General features: G+C 40.6%; 1 long non-coding RNA gene across 2 annotated transcripts in view; it reads right to left on the bottom strand.

Annotated features, from left to right (window-relative positions):
* The window catches only part of LOC112992392 (uncharacterized), a 68,581-nt gene that overhangs the window by 45,502 nt on the left and 1,701 nt on the right, over nucleotides 1–21,378 (bottom strand). Inside the window, exons 2-7 of one of the 2 annotated variants that reach the window (XR_003261521.2) lie at nucleotides 18,184–18,411; nucleotides 6,153–6,252; nucleotides 5,782–5,967; nucleotides 4,754–4,850; nucleotides 1,543–1,653; nucleotides 682–791 (exon numbers count right to left, since the gene is read on the bottom strand). This is a non-coding gene — a long non-coding RNA (uncharacterized LOC112992392). The remainder of the gene's footprint in view (nucleotides 1–681; nucleotides 792–1,542; nucleotides 1,654–4,753; nucleotides 4,851–5,781; nucleotides 5,968–6,152; nucleotides 6,253–18,183; nucleotides 18,412–21,378) is intronic. The other variant, XR_003261519.2, reaches the window with a different exon arrangement.

Below are 21,378 nucleotides of genomic sequence, written 5' to 3'. Positions count from 1 at the left end.
TCACACACTCAGAACACCCCAGACCAGTCATTTAAAAGGTGGCAACTTTCCATGTTTGGTCTCATCCCCAAATTGTTCATCATCTTGGAACAGTCCAAGAAAAAAAAATCCTTTCAGCCATTTTAGATTTATGTAAATTAAATGTATTTTCCTCATTGTTAAAAAAAAGAAAAAAAGAAAAGAAAGAAAAAAGATTTTCCTGAAGGAATAAATAACTAAATCTATAAATGAGGAGTCTGTGCCTAAGAAAATATGAAAGAAACCCAAACCTACTGCTACAGTCATGAACATTCGTAGATCTGCTGCAGTGAATTCCTCTAGTCAAAGATATATGTGACATACACAGCTTCCCTTCTCCAGTAATTAGCTCCTTCCTATAGCTGTTCTAAAGTTACATATGTAGAGAACTAGACAACTACCTTTTGCTTGTATAGTGTCTGTTGTGCGAGATTACCTATCATTACTGTTTTCTTTACAGCACATAAAACATCCATCAGATCTGGAGCAAAGGACCCAGGGTAGAGAAACATGCTGTCTGTATAACCTTGGAAAAAGATTTAGTCCCCCCCCACATTTGTATAATCGTATTTATAATTACTCATCAGGGAGGTATTATTTATGAAAGCCTTCCTGAATGTTACGCCTTGAAAGCATGTAAAAGATTAAATGGATATTTGTTACCTTGCACTTGGAGGGACAAAGAAAGCTGTACAGAGAGGACAAACTTCTCTCCCTTAGCCCCAGGTTTTGCTTCCCTCCTCAGAGCGCAGTGTGTACAGCACTGACTAAGGCTGTGGAAGCAAAAGAAAAGCAGAAGCGATGGCTGGGCTGGAAGACACTATCTGGACCATACCCTTTATTTAGAGATGCAGAAGTTATTCAGGAGGATGGCTGAGTGAAATGACACTTGAAATCTTTATTCTTGGATTATTGGGAGCTCACATCCTACTGAGAGCTGAATTGACACGTACTTTCATTCTCCATGTGCATTGAAGACAGATTTATTCAGTTTATTGTGATTTTTTCCACAACTTATTCCACAACAGAACTTTAAACCTATCCTCTGATGCTGTATACAAAGTTTATGGAACAGACGGTGCAAGAGCAGCAATTTGCCTGCATTTGCTACACAACATTTGCCCTTCCCATTACATCTTTGAGACAGTTGACTGTTGTCCTCTACAGAAGCAATAGTAAATCCATGATATGTTGTCTATTAGTCATATTGGGAATGAAAGGCATTAAATATTGCATCTGAACATGGTATATGGGACAAGCTGTCTCCCAGGAAGCTGATTTAGTCTGATTTAGTGAATAGTAATGACTGTTGCTTAACTGAGATGGTATTAATGTGACTTCATCTAGTGACAAATAGATTTATAGTGATTAAACAGGTACTTTAAACATGGATGATATTTTAATAAATAAGCTGCAAAGTGAAAATGAAAGAGAATATTTTCTTTGTTAAAGAGGTCCTAGATTGTTTTGTTCTGGTAGCCTTGGTCAAAGATGGCTGAAATCACAGACTGTCCAGATACCTACCTTGATAATGGAATTAAGAATCTGTAATCACATTATTTGCAAACTGTAAAGCTTTGACGTATCCCTTGTGAGTTTTTCCCAATTTTTTTCTTCTCTCACACCCAATTTTTCCTGTAAAAAAAAGCCTTAAGAAATTAAATGCAAAATGAAACTGTGTTCATGGAACATTAAGTTTACATGGTTAAGCACTCAAATGTCAAGAAATGCCAAAGTTAAGGATGAATGCACAACTGTAACTCCATCCTCCTGTGTGTGTGGATTATAATAACAGTCCTCAGTTACATGATCGCACAGAACAATGTAAGGTATATGCCAGGCAAATAGACTATGAAAGTCACGTAAATGAATGTTCGTCCTACCCTGGGGTATGAATAATATTTGATTAACAAGACAAGGCAAATAAAACTACTTGGGCCTTAAGAAAGAAAGAGGGAGCTTGACCTCTCAGGGCATTCCCCTGAGAGAATACAGATGATGGTGGCTTTGCTTTCTGTCTGTTGCTACTGACAAGGTAATGGTAGCTATGGGGAAAGGAGAGTTCATAATTTCTTGCATCCTTTTCCTTCCTGTATAAGAAATCCTCAGGGTATGCAGTCATCCATTATCTATGGTTCCTCCCTTGCTGTGCTGTTCTGTAGTTTGAACAGCACCAGGAATCTGATTAGTTGCTAATTTGGGGGTCACAAAGAAAAGCCTGTTTCTGAGAAGGAGCCTGAAAAGGTACCTGATAAATCCTTTTCCTTTCTCATGAAGTTCTGAAAGCTTTATTATATCTTAGTGAGGAACAAGGCCTTTTTTTTTCTTCTTCCCCTAAGTTTACAAATATCACTGAAATTCATAGTCAACCATACAGTGTGGATGAAGAGTTCAAAGGACCCAGCTGCTAGCAGTAGATGACTCAGGAAATCTCTCTTTGGGTCTACTAAGTGGCAAGAAAGTGACATCTCAAGTCCCTTTCTCCATGCAAAGTCTCACAATTTCCCAGCCCCTGTGACCAGAGTATGAGATCATTTGAATCAGGACCTAGCAGTGATAGGCCTTCTGTTGATATCGGATATTCACTGATACTCAACGCATTGAAAGAGGATCTAGCATCAATATCAACAGTTCTGTTAACTTAAAAAAATACAACCTTATCAGACCTTATGTGTCTAATTTATTCAGAGAGAAATCAAAAGGAAGAGGGTGTGAGAAGAAAAGAGTTTGGGAACAGCAGAACTATTGACTCCAGATAATTAATAGGGATGCCAACTATCTTTAAACATCAAACCCTATATTATTCTTGGGTACAAATGGATCAAGAAACCTAGATTGAAGTAGTATCCTGTAGAGGAATCCTGCAAACTGATGCAGCACGAATGGGATGAAATACATGGTTCTGAATCGAGCTAAAAACATCATAAGGGGTGTTTCATCACCAGGGTACTCTGACAAACTGTGTAAAGTATTTGTGCAAATGAATAGGGTTTCTCCTGGACAATATAGACAGCTGATTCTAGCCACAGCTATTTTAATGACTATACTAAGATTGTTCTGATTCATTCATTTCAGAATAAAGGCAAACCAGGAAATACACATGCGTTTTTATTCTTCCTTAGTGTGAAAAGGTTTGGCTCTCATTTAAATATCCATGTGAATGATGTGCAACGTCATTTCTCCACGTGAACTCTCCAGCTGTAATGTAGAACTGGAGGTGTCCAGATGTCCACTTCTGAAAACCCACCAGGTCTTCCCACACGGGGAAGCACACACCCGGCTCTATTACCACAGCTTTAGGTAGCATCAGGTCATAAAGTACTGAAGTCACTCAAAAGTACACTGCAGTTCTCAGTTAGGAAGCATACCAGAAGGGAAGTTTAAGAGGGCAGAGATAAAAGTTTTGTAGCCAGACTACTTCCACACGTGAAAAAGTTTCCATGGTTTACATTAAAGTTACTAGATTGATTTCTGGTGATAACTTTACAGCTTGAGGAAATGCATATACCCCACCACTATACTGCTTCTCCTACTCAGTCTCAATTACCTGCCTGTTTGTCAACACACAAATAAATCCAGCTTCAGTGGCTGACTCTAAGACGTTAGCACCACCTTGAAGAGTATGAAGAAAAATTGCGTAGCTACAGAGGTAGATAAGCTGTGAATGACAAATTAACCTCAAAACACTTTCCCACTTTATCCTCACTAGTGAGAATGAAATTGTTTCCTAACTGCAGTCTTTAGTCTATTATTTATTTGTTAATTTAACAAGAGACCATACAAATTATATGACAAAACTCTTCACTTTAAAGCTTGCACAACTGTATGCCACCTTATATACGGCTGTCTCTCAATCTTTAATACTCCATTTACAAAGAGAAGTGAATACTCGTTATTTTGCAAACGCTCATTTAAAGATCATTCCATAGGTATGTTTTGCTTAAAGCTTTTTTGTTTAGTTTACAAATATTTTTCTTCTTTCCTCAATACATGGTATTAGCATCGTTAGCAGGAAAACTGATCATTTAGTCAGACCACCATAGCTGTTTAATATGAAGCTACAGAGGAACTTTCCCCAATGGCTGTCTACATTGGTTTCTTGTAGAACCAGAACCTCACTCAGGCACCTCCTGCAATGAGAGCACGTGTGGTAGTCAGAGAAAAAACTCACGGCCCTATTTGCTTTCCTGACTAGTTAATACATGATAAATAATGATATTTCACATAATTCTCATGTGTGATCAAGCATTCATTGCTTTCACATTTATAAAAGCACTTCAACAAGTTTCTTGTTTGTTTCACGGACGTTTGAATCCAGCTTTTGATATCTAACGTGTCTGAAGATGTAGGTACCAGAAACATTCAAGCATCTAGGGGACCAGCAAATCTTGGCCATTACAGTTCTCTTTGTAGCTAATGCACCTTATCATGAATTTTAATAAGTTTGTTCCGCTTTGTGATGTAGATAGCCTGGCTCTTTAGCATGTGGGCTTTTGAGGGATAAATGGCAAAGTAGGTTTTTTTCCACTCTTGTGAAGGAAACAACATTTTAAAAGTAGAGGAAGTGTGAAGTACTATTCCAGCTCTCTGTATCCACTCTTGGCTTTCATCTGCATAGGCAGTTTAGATTGTGTGAAAATACATAAACCCCATTGTGACAAGTGATAACTAAATATTTAAGTTAGAACATTTGAAATCTGACAAAAAGGCAATCTGTATACAAAGGGAAACATACCTGAGGGAAGTTCAACCTCTGCAGCTGAGAAAAAATGGAAAAGGTAGACTGTCCAACACCCTGACCCAGTACGGTCCTTCTTCAAACCTTGAGACATCTATGGAAAACAGGAAAAGAAGTTCAAAAAGTTGCTTGTTTTACATGTTATCAGTTGTTAGAATGGCTGATCTTTATAAGATGTGTTATGGGAAACAGAACTTTTTTTTCAGTATTGTCTATCCTTCTACTAAGGAATTAGCATTATATTTTTTGTTAATGGTGGCGTTGCCTCCCTTGATCTCTTCCATGTACATTGGCCCGTGTCCTCCAGTCTACCCACAGCTCTTAATTTGCACCTTCCTCTCCTCCTATGCATGCTGATTTCAAGTCCTATGACAACGAATGGTACACCGATATTGCTGCCTTCACACTCTTCATCTTCCCTGGTATGTGATAGTGGCCGTTCTCCTCACTGTCCATCAGGTTCTTGTCTAATTCTCTCTGTTCTTGTCTCACGGGATCTGATTCAAAGCCTAATGAAGCCCAGGGAAGACAACTAGTGACGTTAATAGTTGTAGAAAATGACAATGGCTTATGCTATCATTTTTGTTCCAGTAATTCCCAGACCTCTCTCTCCACCTGCAGCCCTCCATTTGAACACACACACCCCTCTTCAAACCTGTGCATCTTCCAAAACATCTAAAAATGAATGCAGCCCTTCTTTCCCTCCGGTGCTCTCTCTTCACACTTGCTTTTAATTTTTTGTTTCCCTGATAGTGTGAAAACTCTTGACTCTGGCTCTTATCTTCTTACAATTTATTTAAAAATTACCCCATCCTCTCTATCCTTTTTCTCTCACTCTAACTTTCTCTATATCCCCAAGATGGTCCTAGTGTAACCAAAATATGGCAGTAATGGTTTCTTCATCATTCTGACCATGTCTTTCCCATCCACAAATCTCTTTATTGACTTTTTATGACTCTCTACATTCAATTTATCTTTTTTAATTTTGCTTTCAGTATGAAGATCCCTTGATCTGCACAACTTACCACTTTTCTGTTCTGCCTTTGTTTCCTTCTGTCGTTCCCTTAGTACTTCACCCTGTCTGCTCAGCTTCAAATTCCTCCCTCAACCAGGCAAGTCAGCACGCCTTGGCTGTCTGCTTTTTTCAAATCATTCACCAAAATATTTTTCTTTGAGGAGACTTCTAAATCTTTAGTTTCCAAAAGGGTTTCCTAAGAATGTAAACACAGATTAATTAGAAAATAGGTACAGGCTATGGAACAACAAACCATATAGATCACCCCATCACTTAACTGTTTTCCTTTTCACGCTTCCCTTCTCCCTTCTGTTTTTACATGTGTTGCTAACTAAGGTAATATTTATTCACTTTTCCAAATGAATGCATCTACTTACTTACCCTGAACATCCACCGTTCCCCACAATCCTTCATTTTACACTTCACATATGAAACACATAGGTCAATTCACTGGCAAGGTTCTCCATCTTCTGTCTGTAGACTGTATCGATTTTCATCAATGTTTTTATTTTGTGAGAAAACAAAAAGCAAATAATCCGTGACAGATTTTTAGTAGGTAAATCTCAGCTGCCCCGAGATTACAATAATTTACACCCTAATGTATTCTGCAGATTAAAGGACAGATAGGATTAGCATTGACCTGTTTTTAGGGACAGTAGAGCCTTGTTAATCTGAATGAGCAGGAGGTACAATTAAAGGAAAGGTCATTTGGATAGACTGCCCTTGCTCTCCAATGTTCCTCGACTACTGAAAACAGCCTCTGGGGACAGGGGCAAACCTTTGGGCAGGGGCAACAGATGCACAGGGGCATCTGAATGAGGGAGTGTGTAAGCGGGGAAGAAATAAGGGACAGAGAAAAGATGAAAAAGCCATTTCTGCCACCATATTCCCATACAAAATGGCCCTTTCTAAAGATATAGTCTAAATTTAAAAAAGGGGGGGGGGGGGGAAAGCATTATACATATTACATGTATACAAGAGTTTTCAAAGAGTTTGACACACATCTATATTCAAGGAATCTCTATTTCCTAGTGGCATTATATGTTTTGTAAGTGCTTTTCTAGTCCATATAAAACTTCTTGAGACTGTACTATGAATCGCCCTGCAGGAAGAAGCTTATTTCAATTACCTAGTCTTTGAATACCATTCTTGCCCCAAGTTCACTAACAAGAGAAAAGCTCCTGTCAAAGTCTTGCAGTCTCTAAATTAATAGAGCCTCTGGAGTGTACTGTTATCACACTTCCTCATAGTTTTCTTTCCTCTCATGAAATAAAAATTAATAAATTAAAAAAACCTATGGTTCTGCAGTGAGTACTTTTAGTTATTGTTTTTCTTGTGGAAGTACAATGAGTGACATTTGGGTTTTGGGATTGTGGTTCTCAATCTCTTTTTTATTTATGTTATATGAAGAAAAGGGGTGAAGTAGAGGACTGATCTGTATATATGACTGTTTTAGAAAATCTATATATGTGGGCACATAAACATTTATAAAATCAATTATAAGCTCGCTGTCTTTTTAAAAGTGTTCTTAACTGCAGAGAAATTCGTAGTAATTCTCTCTACTTATTAAAATAGAGGGAGTAATATATACTATTTCTACCAGTAAGTCTGTGAATAAACACTGATTTAATCCTCTTTTCCTAATTTAGCCTCTTCTGTAGTTCAGTCTGAAGCAACTTAAACAAAGAATGAACATTTAGACAGATTTCACTCTCAATCTGGAGCTACACAGACTTCAATTTCATGATATCCAGACTTTTTCTAAACATCCCTTTATATGGCTCAGATTATTCTATTGAAACCTCCACGAGTGGCAAACCTCCTGCCTATTCAATGGGTCAGACAGTGCTTATGTTTGGAAAAAAGCTCCTCTCAATGTAGCCAAGTCATTAACCTAGAAAAAAAGTAATCTGGGCTTCAGCCATTCTCTTTATGGGATCTTGTAGCAAATTCTCAAGCTTGTCTAAATAGACCAGCAGCCTACAACAGCATTTGATGCAAGAAGAATATACCAACTGCGCAATAGCACAGCTTTGCTGACATAGAGAATGTATATAAGTGCTTATATGTTGAATAACTACAGCCTGTAAAATGCAAAAAGATGCTCCAAAGTCACCAGAACTGGAAGCCCAGCTTGTTGTCTCTGCCCCAATAAAACTGTTCAGCAAGCAGAAATTTTTTCTACGGAAGAGAATTTCAGAAGAAACATGGTGAGACGGAGATGAGAGAAGACCACAGACAGCCCAGGTGAGATACGAAAAGGAGGCAGAAGCTCTGCTGAAAGGCAGTGAGGAAGGAAGATTATGGGGGGGGGAAACTTGAGGGCCATAGGGAGAACTACACAGAGCTATGGAAATAGGGTCGCAGGTGCCGGCGTGGATATCCTTACGCATTCTCAGTACTTGGATAAGTATCTGAACCGTTTGGATAATCCTCCAAACCTTTGACTGCTAATCTGAACCACGCCTGTTAACTTTGATGTTTGTCCACTGTGCCTGTGCTCGGGAGAGCAACACTTGGCAGGAGATGAAGTGATGATGGAGTAGGCTAGCTCTGGCCTTCGCATCAACACACCCCACGCTTTGGCATCACACAACCTTCCCAGAGTGGGAGTTTTGGGAAGAGACACATTGTGCTACTTGCCAGATGGGATTCAGAGAATTAAAAAAAAACACAACACACACACAAAAAGCACACAAACAAACACAGCGTTAAAAAAAAAAAAAAGAGGAGTGAAGAGGGAATTTGTTTGGATTGAGAATTCCCCTTCCCATCCTTCTTCTTCCGAGTTTGTTGTTAGTAAAAATCACACCTGTCATGGAAAAATGAGACAGAAAGAGGTCTCTGAAAATATGTGCTTGCACAGATAACCAGAGTTTGGGGATATGATCACCACTATCTCCACAAGACTGCATGCAACGAACCGGCAGCATGACTGAATCACTTTGCAAATAAAACAGAGCTAAAACCTACAGAGCTTAACAATTTCACTAATAGGGATTATTTAGCAGAATAATATGTTTTACTTTCCTGGACTGGTGGATGGAATTAATTGAACAAGTTTAATGCCACAGGGCCAGACTGGGATCCTTCCCACATGCCTGCATGCAGGTATATTCCTTATTTTCCTAGGCTCCCAGCTGATGCCGTCAGAAGGAAACATGTGTCATGTGCAGGTCAGCAATCCCTGTTGGTCTGCTGAAGCACCCGGACCTGCTACCACGCCAACATTGCCAGGCAGGGATGTAGGACACTTGGCGCAGATCTGTGCACGACAAACGAAATGGGATCTTTTATCCAGCAAAAAATAAAGCACAGCTCTATTCTCTGTTTCACTTCTCTTCACAGCCTTGTGCCCAGGCCCTGCAGCCTGCAGACCCCAGCGTGGTTTCCACTTAGCAACTAGCAAGGAAAATAATTTCCCTACCAGTAAGATTAGCTCAATACAGAAAGACACTGTTAGCCTCTGTCTGCCCCTTGGGTTGCGTGACTCTGTACTGATCCTTGCTAAGGATTCATGGTAAAGGCATAACTAACTGCTCCATGCAGTAATTATGCTGGTCACGAAAGAAACTATAACATTAAATAGGAAAAATAGCATCAATATAAGAAGGAGGGGAAAGGTTAGCACTGAATAGCATAAAAATTTGGAAGAACTAAACAAGAAATCAGAAGAATTTTTTCCTGTCTCATGAGACGAGAGGCAATGGGCACAAACTGAAATACAGGAAATTTTTGAACACAAGAAAACAGTTTTTCACTGTGAGGGTGGTTGAACACTGGCCCACGCTGCCCAAGGAGGCTGTGGAGTCTCCATCCTTGGAGATACTCAAAATCCAACTGGACATGCTCCCAGGCAGCCTGTGCTACCTGACCCTGCTTCACCAGGGGGTTGGACTAGGCCATCTCCAGAAGTCCCTGCCAGCCCCAGCTGCTCTGTGATTCTGTGGCTCTCTTTATATATATTCCCCAGCCCCCTCCCCCTCCCACACACACACAAAAGACCCTTGAGTTTAATGATTCTACAAGCTAGTTACAGGCAGCATACTGAAAATATTCTAAAGATATGAAAGATGCAGCATGCCTCCGTATTTCAAAAAGATACAGTTAAACTCCATGTCCTCTCATTTAAATTAAGGTCTTTTTCCAAAAAGCATTTTGTCTCATTTCAGAATGCAATAAGCCAAAGCACTCTTGCGTGCTGTGTAGCAATCAGAATTGTACCATAAAATGGGGGAGTCAATTTAAAGGCCATTTAACGAATGTAATTCTCTTCAAATATATACATATGCGTGCACACGTGTGTGTTCATATATATATGTTCATCATATATATATGCATATCTATATAGCAGGAACCTTCTCTTTTATTCCAATGACACAATACGTGATTAGACACAATAAAAACCTTGCCTTATTGAACTGAGGCATTTGAGAAGACTGGCAGTGATAGCTGTGCAGAGATATATCCCTTACAAAAGCAAGCAATTCTCCCAAGTTTGCTCTCATAAAAGATTTATTTCTATCATAAACCATCACCTGTCTCCTGGTCCTCTGACACTACAATGCTGTCACATTCAGCACAGTGGGGTGGCTGGTGTTTTTTCTTTTTTGCAAATATGAAGATTGACAGGCAGTTGACAGTGCTAAAGAACAAGATATGACTGAATATATAACATTTGTACCAGCTGAATAGCTACAGCAAACAAAGCAATAAACGCTTCTCTTTTTTCCCTTCTGAAAAACACTCGTGCAGAATGACCCGCATAAATGCTGAGTTGTGTAAGAAGAATGTCTTACTTGGGAACAGGCTTCTTATCATAAAATCATTTCTGATTGTTATTATAAATTAGTACTTTCTTCTTTACTTCAGCTTTTTGTTTGCATTTTGATGCCCATTTTCGGTTGTTCGCATACATTGTATTTTGGAACAAAAGAAGTATTTCTGTTGCCCGCTTGGCACCTAACTCTGGTGGTAAGCCGCTGCCATGGCAGCGCCAGTCTCCATCGGCTGCAGAGGAAGTTTAGGTGCCCTATTTGCTGCCCTTAATCACAGCCAAGCTAGACGCCGGACGTGGGACGGCGTTTATAAACACCCTGCCGCATCCTCTGCTCTGAAAGGTGTCACGAGACATTGCTGAACGTGGCCATTATTTACTGATTGTGCCGATGCTCATTGTGAAGGAGAATGTTAATGATACCGTGCTTATACAGATGTCTCCTTATCGTGACCTTCTCTATCCTTACCAACCCTTGCACGCTGCTCTCCGGAGGCGTGCGTACCCTAGCAGGAACAGATGGATTTCCTGTACAACGGAGGGTCAGAGGTAAAGGAGCATGTTCTCAGATGTGTCACTACATGAATTAAAATGTAGTCATGAATTTGTGGTGTACTCTGTGACTTTACGTTAGACCTTGACCTTAATATCACATTTAACTGAGCACAATCATAGGTCACAAATTAGAAAGGTTTAAGCAATCTTCTGCTTTATCAAGGGAACCCGATTTAATCAGATCTGATTTAATATGCTGCTCAGAGTTTAGGGAGCACTAGACTAATATTACTAAGAAAGAAACTGTCACCATAGTTACATCCATGCTGCAAAAGCACAAAAAGGCTTTGGGGTGCAATTCTAGCATTTTGCAGAAGCTTACAGTTGAACATTAGCTTTTTTTTTTTCCTTCTTTTTTTTCCTTCTTTTTTAATAAATGGCCCCCCAAAATGTGGTTCATCACTACCCAGCAGAATACCTGGGGAGAAGCAAGCCCTCACTATCACAAAATGTGCAGAAGAGTAAGGAGTTACCATGCTGTCAAGGGGGCAGCGTGGGGACTCTACGCACCCCAACCTTGTTCCTTCATTAAGCGAAGGAGGAAAGAGAAGAAGGGGTGGAGAAGGAGTGTTAGCAACCAGGACCTGACTTATGGTCAATCTTGCATTTTTTTAGCTAAAAAACAGAAGCGTCCATAATTATTCAGATAAAACTGCAGGGAGGTAAATAGACACCATCCACACAAGCCATTTCTCATCCTAGAAGCACCAAGCCCCCCCTTCCACCAATACAAGATTGCACAGAAAAATATAATGATCCAAAACTTTAGGTGTACATTTCAGACAGTGCATGAGTTAACTCCACCGGGCTTCAGATTAGGCTAACAGGCTAATCAGTTTGCTGATTTTTATGTCCTTAAATATGCATAAACCTTAAACACAAAGGACATACAGTATGAATGTAATTTGAACACATCTGGCAAATCCAGCTATTTTATGAGGTTTAGTGAGATGAAAACACCTAGTTCTCTCCAAATCTTTGCTGACCAAACATCATATTTCCTTTTTAGTTAAAACTGCAGCAGATTTACCATATCAAATTCCAATACCTGAAGGTGTCAGATGAAAATAAACTGATTATTATCTACCAATGTGAGCCTGAGATCATTTCCAGTAATTCTAAACTTAGTCTATTCCCAGGAAACACCTTGTTTGCTTTTCTTTTTCTTTTAAACAAGCTGATTAGCACTGAATCATCGAGGCATGATAAAAATAAGTTTGCAATGTTGTAACAATTGTGCAAGGTTTGGTGGTGCTTTAAAATAAAAATACAATATATGTTATCTTAAAGTGATGTTGAAAACAGAAGATACAGGCCTGAACTTTGAAGGCCAGTGAAGGTAAGTCCCCTAGAAAGCTGGAGGAAGTTCTGTTTGTATTAGCTCCTGCTCACACAAATTTGATCTATCCTAGATACTAGATCTGTGATTTCATAGTAATGAAGCTGTATTTTAGAAACGTAATAAGAACTGGAAATCAAACATTTGACAATTAAAAATTTTAGAACATTTTAGAAGAGTCATTTGGAAATCCCAGAAAACAGACTCATATACCACAAAATAACCCTACTTATCTGCAAAGTAAAATTTCACCTAGGAAACAGTTGAATTGAAAAAGCCAGGCAAACATTTTGCAAATTAAATACCATGGTTCGTAAGATCAAAACCCTGGGAAAAATCATACGCCCTACCACATATGACCCTTGAACCCATATCGCTATAGAAGTCACTTGTCATTTTTAATACTAACGCTGTAATGGTTGAAAGACGAACACAGAAACCTATTTTCTCTAATGGTAATAAACTTGATATGTCAACAAATAATGTATGTGTGATTTACAGAGGAGATCATCCAATCATTTAGCTTGAGTCAATACAATTGAGAAAGGTCTGTAACTAGTAAGTACTTGTGTAAAATCTCTTGAACAAAGAGATGAATCTCTTGTGAAGAAAAATACAGGCTGCCTATCTTTCCATACATTTTGAGTACTTAGTTATTTTGGCACACCTAACCATAATTCTTGGCATCTTTGAACAGGGGGCAGAGGTCAACATCAATATACAGGGAGCTCCATCTCAGTAAAGTAGCTGCCCAATGGTTAAATGAAAGGAATCATAACCTTTATTTTCCCACAATCTGCTTAAATATTCTCAAAAATTCAGAGAAAAGTGATACCTGACAGTATATCAAGACAGCCCGGAGATTTAAGGTAAAGCAAGAAAATGTGGTGGAGAACCATGAGTCACTAGCAGGGAAAATCTCCTTTGATTTCCTTTTATTTTATTCATGGCATTTGAGATTATAAGTAGTCAAGTTCTAAATGTTTGTAAAATCTCTCAAGCAGCTATTTCCCAGACAATAGTGAGGTTCATGATATGGAGAGTCACCATTTAGCATTTCTGAAGCACAAATCATCAAATCATATGCAGCGAATGATTGGGACAAAATGCAGGATACCCAGCTACCCAGCTGTCATTTAAAAGTCCTGCATTTACATATAAAAACAAGTAATCATATACGCAACAAAATTTTCATATAGAAAAACCTACAGTGTATAAGAATGTGGAGTTGAATATGGAGTAAGGAGCCCATATTTTGTACACGTGATGGTTTGCGTCCCTCTGAAAGCAAAGGGACCGCAAGAGGCTGCAGCCTACTTCACAGAACCGTTGTAAAACTATTTACGTTAATCAAATTTCACATGGTTAAAAAATGTAAATCGTGTTTTCCAGTCTGTATTACAGTGATTTAGCTGTAACTTAATCTGAGTCCCCTTTTTTTCCAGCTTTTATCTACGAATTCATAAAAAGCATTCAGTTAGGTCAACAGAGCACACATCTGGATTGGAAAGCCTTTGAGGGGAAGGAAATAAGAAAAGTTGCAAACTATATTATAGCGTCCTTTCTTCTCACGGTTACAAATTGGATTTTGAACTGGTATTCAGTGTCTGAGTTACTGCTGATTTTGAAAGTGGTAACAAAGCCAGATACCTTAGCGCTGACTGCTTTCTTCCCAGGGCTTCCCTTTCTTCCCAATTCTTCACTGCTCTCCCCAGCTCCCTTTCTATTCATTGCCTGTATCTTCTAACAATCTCATTCACTCCTCAGAAAGGACATTTAGAAAAATTTAATTTCAGTGAGAATTTAAAAATGAGTTATTATTTACTGATTTGTTTGATAACTGAAATATGGGCTCTCTGAGATATCTGAAGATTCTCAGTTATAAGTTAAACTATAAAGACATATCCTCGATAACCAAAAAAGGAGAGTAAGTTATAATGCACTTCATTTTTTTCAGTTGGTTACCCATAAATTAGGATTCAAAGATTCAAGCCTTCACACCAACAGCTCCTCAGCCTTCCAAACCTCATGCCATTGGTTCTAATATCACTGGTAGGCTTAAATTTGATTTTATGAAAGGAAGAGGAAGAGGGAGTGTGCATGAGAGCGAGAAAGAGAAAAATGTGACTGGTGACCTCCAGACTATACAAAATGAAGATACAGCCTGAATATACAGCCGTCCTCACCTCTACGGTGTTTCCAGTCTCTTTCTTTTACCTTGCTGTCTATTTTGTTTCTGCTAGTGTGTAAGGACAGGGCATGTTCCCATGCTATTTGAAACAGTGGACACAGTAGCTAATAAATAATGGAATATATTATCATCTCTATCATACGTAGGCTTAAGATGCAACAACTGGGATCTATGGAATTGAAGGCATCCAGACACTGGCAAAAAATTATCATTACTGAATTTTCTCTTCACTTCCCTCATAAACTGGCAAATACCCAAACTCTTCACATATCAGAAGCAAGAAATTGAGTCAGAGATGAACCATCTCCTCCTTAACAATGTCAGCACCTTGCTCTCCAGAAGCAGAGATTTAATTTTTCTATTATCTTGCTCTTGACCAGCAAGGTCCTACACATACCTATAAAATGACCCCAGTTTTAGACCCACCTGATGTTCCTGGGCTTCTAACAGCTAAGCCTAAAATCACATTACCCTTTGGAGACCCGTGCCTAAGATTTACGTGATACCGAGTTCTGTCTTGACTAGTTTTTTTTTTTTTCTTTATTTGACTTCAGGGATTAGCCACTAATAGATCGCTTGTTAGATAATATTAGTGGAAACTAGGGTGGGTTTCTCAAAGTAGCCTCCACTAACAGTTTGAGCTCTCTGTATGCCCATGCTCCAGCACACTTCTCTTCAGCTACGCCATGACGCAAATGGTGTTGGAGAACTGATCTGGATTAAAAACAGACTGCCAAAATATGTATTAAAAAAAAAAATCAAGTCAGTTGTCCATTCACAGTCACACGAATGGTCATCCAGTACAACTGGGGAGGGTGTAAGGGTGCACATCAGCGACGTGGGGCAGCAGCAAGAAAGGAGAGCTGGTGAACAGGAATACCGTAAGCCAGCACAGCCGCTAAAGATCTTATTTTATAAAACTGCAACACTGGCAAAACACAACCAAAGGGAGGCTCCAAAAACATTTGTTTTAAAGGAAACAGAAAGGAGCAAAGCTGAGATTAGCAAATAATGAGACCAAAAATCCAAAGCAGCAAAAAATACAGAGGATAATAAAAATATCCATGTTAGAAAACAAGCAAATAAAAAGTCCTCTTTTACCAACAAGAACCTGATTCTGATGCCAGCACAAATCAGTGGAAACCCCACAGAAATCAGTGTAATCATGAAACCATTATTATTAGGCTGGTGCAAACAAGATCAGATTCAAGCCAGCTGCTTGAATGCCCATAGTGATAAGCGTGGTTGGTGTCCTTGAAACGCACCAGCATTCTCCAAAAATACAAACATACCTACATATCTGCAAAAAGGAGAAATTTCCATTCCACATTATTACCACTAGAAAAAGGCATGATAATTAAAGCATTAAAATGTTCCTTTGAATATGTAGTTATCATCTATCCCCTTGCGGAGAAATCATGGAACATTTTCAACCCCGTGATGTGATGAGCACATTAAAAATATTTGCAATGCCTCCTTTGCCCTCAGTGACCTTGTGAGTGTGCTTGACACAATGAATATACTGCAATTTATTAAGGCTCAGAATACTCTCTTCAGTGCTTCCGTGGCTGAGATGATTTTTCTATTAAGTGGTCTCTATAATAATTTACTAGCATTTTGAGCTAAACAAGTACATTGATTTCTCAAGCAGCTGCACAATTCATGACACTTAAGATTGGAGATATTTTACATCATAACCATGCTGTGTTTCACAGTAAACATCCTGTTAAATCTAGTGGTGGTCCAAAGGACTTGCTTTCCTATGCATCAGCATTCATTTTAAAATCCCTTCCACAAGTCTAAAACATACCATCAAAATGAATGGGTCAAAGAGTTAGGATTGTCAGGATTTGGGGGTTGTTTTGATTTGGTTTTGTGTTAAATAAGTTAGCATAGGAGTCAGGGCATTAGAAGTGCATTGAAAACAATAAACACACTTAACTGATAAGATACATAATTATAAGGTACACAAATGTAAGATATATAAATATATTGCAAATTTAAAACATTCCCATCTAAAAATTCACTGCAGACACCATGATCTTTAGAAGGCAAACTCTAATCTAATCAAATACATTTTGACAAACTCTGTGGGTTGCTAACCCAGTGGTTTGTGTAAACCTTGGAGTGATTTGCTTTCATATTGAAACACCTGGTTTCAAGTTGTAGCGTGAATGTTTTGCACAATGTAACTTAAAAACGGCAAACCACAAAAACTCATGACTAATATGCAGCACACAAGTGACAAAAACAAAACAGTAGTATAAATGCAATGCAGTAAATCAAGACCAGATGTAACACATAACAAATCAATCAAAACTGCCAAAAAATTACTAAAAATAGTGAATTTAATTAAAGCCTCTGCCGAGTCTCTAGACAACCCAACTATAACTAATAGCACAGGCCTCCAGCTTTTCTCACTCTTTTTTTAAGCCATATTTCAGCCTTTCTTTCCCGGTTGAAGAGCGATCCGAGGGAGCGGCAGGCCAAACGCACACCCCATGCTGCAGCAGACAGTGCCACAGCCCAGCCGCACTGGGGAGGGCGAAAACAACAGTTCTGCAAAGAGCAACAGGGAAACCGGGCTAGTCACCGTCACCCCCTCATCAGTAAAATTCATTTTTTGAATAACGCTATCCCTTGAAAGGGCACTGTGCAGGCCTGACCGCTGCCGCGTGCTGTTGTGGGTGCAAATGCTCCAGCTCGCCGCAGGAAAATTCGCAGCATATACAGTGCAGAGGACCGCGGGAAGCAAATATTCCCCAGAGCGATGGACAGCACATTCCTTTCTAATAACAAAATGTGAAAATGGCTTTACTTCATAGATTCATCCACCTGAAAGGGCAGCCAAGTTTTCAGACTCTCTCCTAGGAAAAGTTGACGGAAAATAAGTTAATTTCCGTTTTTAAAGCTTGAATCTGGTTTCCAGACAGACACCACAATAACAAACTACTGCAGGATACTTTTTTGGGGGAAAAAAAAACCTCATTATCTATCCAAAAAATGAATTCGGATGTCCATGAGTAACATCCCACCTAACAGTTACCACTGGTTATTCCTGACTACGTTTTATGAAGATGATGCGGCTTGCATTAAGTATTTTTGCCTTGAGTTATTGACACATTTTAAATTATTCTGCTTTATGTCCACTCTTAACAGAACAGAAATCTGCTACAAAAGATCTTTATTAACTGACTGCCTCAGGTGCTGAGCAGAGATTCATGATTTAACAGCTCCTCCAAACAGACAGGCATATAGCTTGTTAATAGGCTTGTTCAACCCTTTGGCATCTGTGAGGTGTAAGTGGATTACGGAGGTTTGTTTGTCTGGCTATCTTTTTACACAGCTTTCTAAATAATTGTCATAAATATCCCTACTTCCTTAACCTAATTAATGAAACGTAGTAAATACCCAGTCTATCGCTTTTATTGATTAAACAGTCACTTAGGAAACACACAATCAGTGCCGCCCAACGCTGCGTGCCACCCTTCTGCTTTCGTAAAGGGAACGGAGATACAGCTACGATAAAAACAAAAGAAAAGAAACTCACAGAAGTTGCACACGAATTTCTTTTTGTCACTGTTAATGGTTTTCCTTTCTGTCATGAGTTTTCTGAAGACAGGTTTAATGGGAAACATATGGATTCATTATTGCTGAAAATCAACCTCACTTCAGACGATCATTTATTTGCTTTCCAGAAAAAGCTATTTATGCAGAGAAATTGCACTCTGGCAGTTTTAAGAGCCATCTTGCAATCCTTGTAATGGTAAACTGGATCCTGCAGTAAAAACAGTCAACACAGCAGTGTTTCAGGAGCAGAATGAATGGAGATCACTCACACAAACAGGGTTGGCAGCATCAGACCTGATTTTTTTTTCTTTTGGTGAGCTAAACAAAACCAAATCCTATGAAGTAGACTAAACGTGTACATTTATAATAGGACACACTTAAAACAATAATAGCTTCCCCATTCAGAAAACAAAACTATGGTAACAGCATAAAGTTCATGAAAAACAAACAAACAAAAAAGCCTTGTAAAAAGCTATTAAGATATAAAATATTTATGCTCTCCAGGCATCCTCTGTTTCATATCCTCCTCACTATTTGAGCATGATTTTATGAATATTTTACACTGTAACAACATTGTTTTGCGATCCGGTGGAAATATTCAGCGTAAAGAAAAATGTCGTTTGCACCAGCTGATTAACGTCCGAGATTCCTAAACCAACCAGCCCAGCAGCCAGGCCCGGGAACGCAGGCAAAAGCGAGCCGGGGTTGCTGCATCCTCGAGACCAGCGGTACCGGAGATGCCGATACGGACGCGAGCGGTGGCGCCTCCGGAAGCGGTGCTCGGCGGGGGAAGACGCGCACGCCGCGAGAGTCAGCACCGGGGACGGCTGGAAGCGCTGGGCCGAGCGGAGCAGCGGCGAACAGTGGGGAAACAAATGGGCCTTTGTGCGCAGCGCCAGGAATTACAACTCGGAGCAAAAGATGCTCATTCGAAAAGACGGCTCCTCTCCAGGCACGGCCAGTGCCTCCCTTGTCGCTCTGCCATAGCTGTTACCTGGCTCGTGGGAAAGTGGAGCGTGCTCCACGCACTTGTGGGCACCGGCAGCAAACCCTGAAGACTCCCAATTATTTTATTATTTTCAAAACCTCCGCTGGGTGCAGGCAGCGGCTTCACGGCAAAAAAGCTCCAACAATGAGGCCCTGTCAGATTTTTGGCAGAGATGCGTCCAAACACATAAAAACAAGTTTAAACACTATCGTTTATGCATAATTCTTTCTTGGCGTGTGTCCTCGCTTACCACAACTTGCAGCCAGAAAACACTTACTTCTACTTTTTCCCCCTTTCTAAAATAATCCGGCCAAAAGTGGATCTGATTCCCCTCCTCCCGCAGAAGAGAAGCGGCCCCGCCAGGGCCAGGTTGCACGCGCACTCGAGATAGCAAGGTCTCTGCGTACGGCCCAGCTGCGCCGACTGGAGCGGCTGGGGCCAGGCCAGCGCGCCGGGCCCAGGGCGAGCTGCCGGCCCGGGACCGCCAGCACGCAGCTGCCGGGGCACAGGACCACAGCGTAATGAACGGCCCGGGTCTCAGCTAGACCCCATCTCGGCTCTGCTCTCGCCACCGACCGGCTCCTTCGGCACGAAACCTCGCACATCACGGCGCCCGGAGACGGAGTCGGCGCGGATGGCGGGGAGCGCAGCGCAGAGCCCCGGCAGCTTTGCAGAGGTGCCTTTCGGAGCTGATTTACAGCTGGCAAGCCCCCGCGCTGCAAATAGTTCATAAAGCCTATGACCTAAGTACTTGCCCACGGGGCCACAATAACATTTATGTAGCATAAATTAATGCGTTTCAACCGCTAATTCAATCTGGCTGGCTAATTCTTCTGGTTTTGGCAGCGCCTGACCTCTGCAACGACGTACGGTGCTAGCGGTGATGACTCACAGCCCTGGCCGCCTTTCGCTGCAGAGCCGCCCGCACCCGCGCAAACAAAGAGCGCTGTTCGTCGAGCTGCCATAAAAATGCATCTCCAGAAGATGTTTGGATCAGCGCTAATTGAAACTTCCTTTTTATAGGAGCCTGATCAAAACCAGCTGTGGGAGTCAAGCAGGAACAGATTTATACATTACATTAGAAATCTGACAAATTCAGAGAGAAGCAGCTGAGCGAATGCCTCTAATCGGCTGGAGACACACATATAACACACGATGGCTCGAGACTTCCCTAGAGGAAAATCCTTCACTGGGTGTGGATTTTTTTTTTTTTTTTTTTTAACAAATGCTTTTCTTTCCTGAGCCCCTCTTCAGCTGAAGGCTATATTGAAGTTGTGCCCCAGATTCAGAGAGACTTCAGGAGCACTTTTAATGACGCTATAATCGGAGAACAAAAAGGTGAGGCAAATCTCGCAGGACGACATCCTTTTCTGTGCCTCCCTCCAACAAGTGCAACCCGTGCCATACCTATCTTGCACAAAGCGCAGTCAAAATCAGCGGCAAGAGGTAGCCGGCCAAATATAAACGGTGGAGGGAAAAGGCAAGTGGACAACAGGGCTCTGCTCTGTACCAGCCCCAGCTATCAACATCACCTGGTATTAGACTATTAATTCCCTCCAGACAGTTAAGTCTTATTGGACTCTTAATGCTAAAGACATTATCCCTCACCCGCAGCTGGCCCAATGACTGCATCCCACCCTCTCAGAGCCAGTTGCGGCTGCAGCGACGGCTCGTGGAGATGCACACATTCGCAGCCTTCACGGCTGATTACTGCAGCTCATTACAGCTACGAACGAAGCCATATGCTCTGGAGAAAATCCAGGTGGATTTTGCGTCCCATCGCGGGCTCCACTGTCTGCGGCCGGCTCCCACCCCCGCACTCACAAAACCCAGCTCCGGAGTCTTTTAATGACTTTTAAAGTCATCCACGTGACCGGTGGCGACAGCCCAAACCTCAAACTGCCAAAAAAAAAAAAAAAACAGTGGGAGGCAAGAAAATCTAAATGCCAGCTCAGCCAGCTTTATTACTAAATGTGCTCTTTGTGATCTCTATATAAAAAAAACAACTACACATCATACGTTCTGAGACTAGCAGAAATGTTGTGTAGGTAATATTTCCTACAAAGTAAAATGTTTCCACTTTTACAAAGCCATGAAAATGTCAATATGCAAATCACGTTGCAAAAAGAGAGGAATCAAATGAAAGAGGAGGTCAGTCGACTTGCTGAACCGGCCCCCATTGTGAAA

Source organism: Dromaius novaehollandiae, chromosome Z, assembly GCF_036370855.1.
Source record: "Dromaius novaehollandiae isolate bDroNov1 chromosome Z, bDroNov1.hap1, whole genome shotgun sequence".
In the NCBI taxonomy this organism is placed as follows: Eukaryota; Metazoa; Chordata; class Aves; order Casuariiformes; family Dromaiidae; genus Dromaius; species Dromaius novaehollandiae.
The sequence above is the reverse complement of the archived record's forward strand: the minus strand, read 5'-3'. Positions and strand labels throughout refer to the sequence as shown.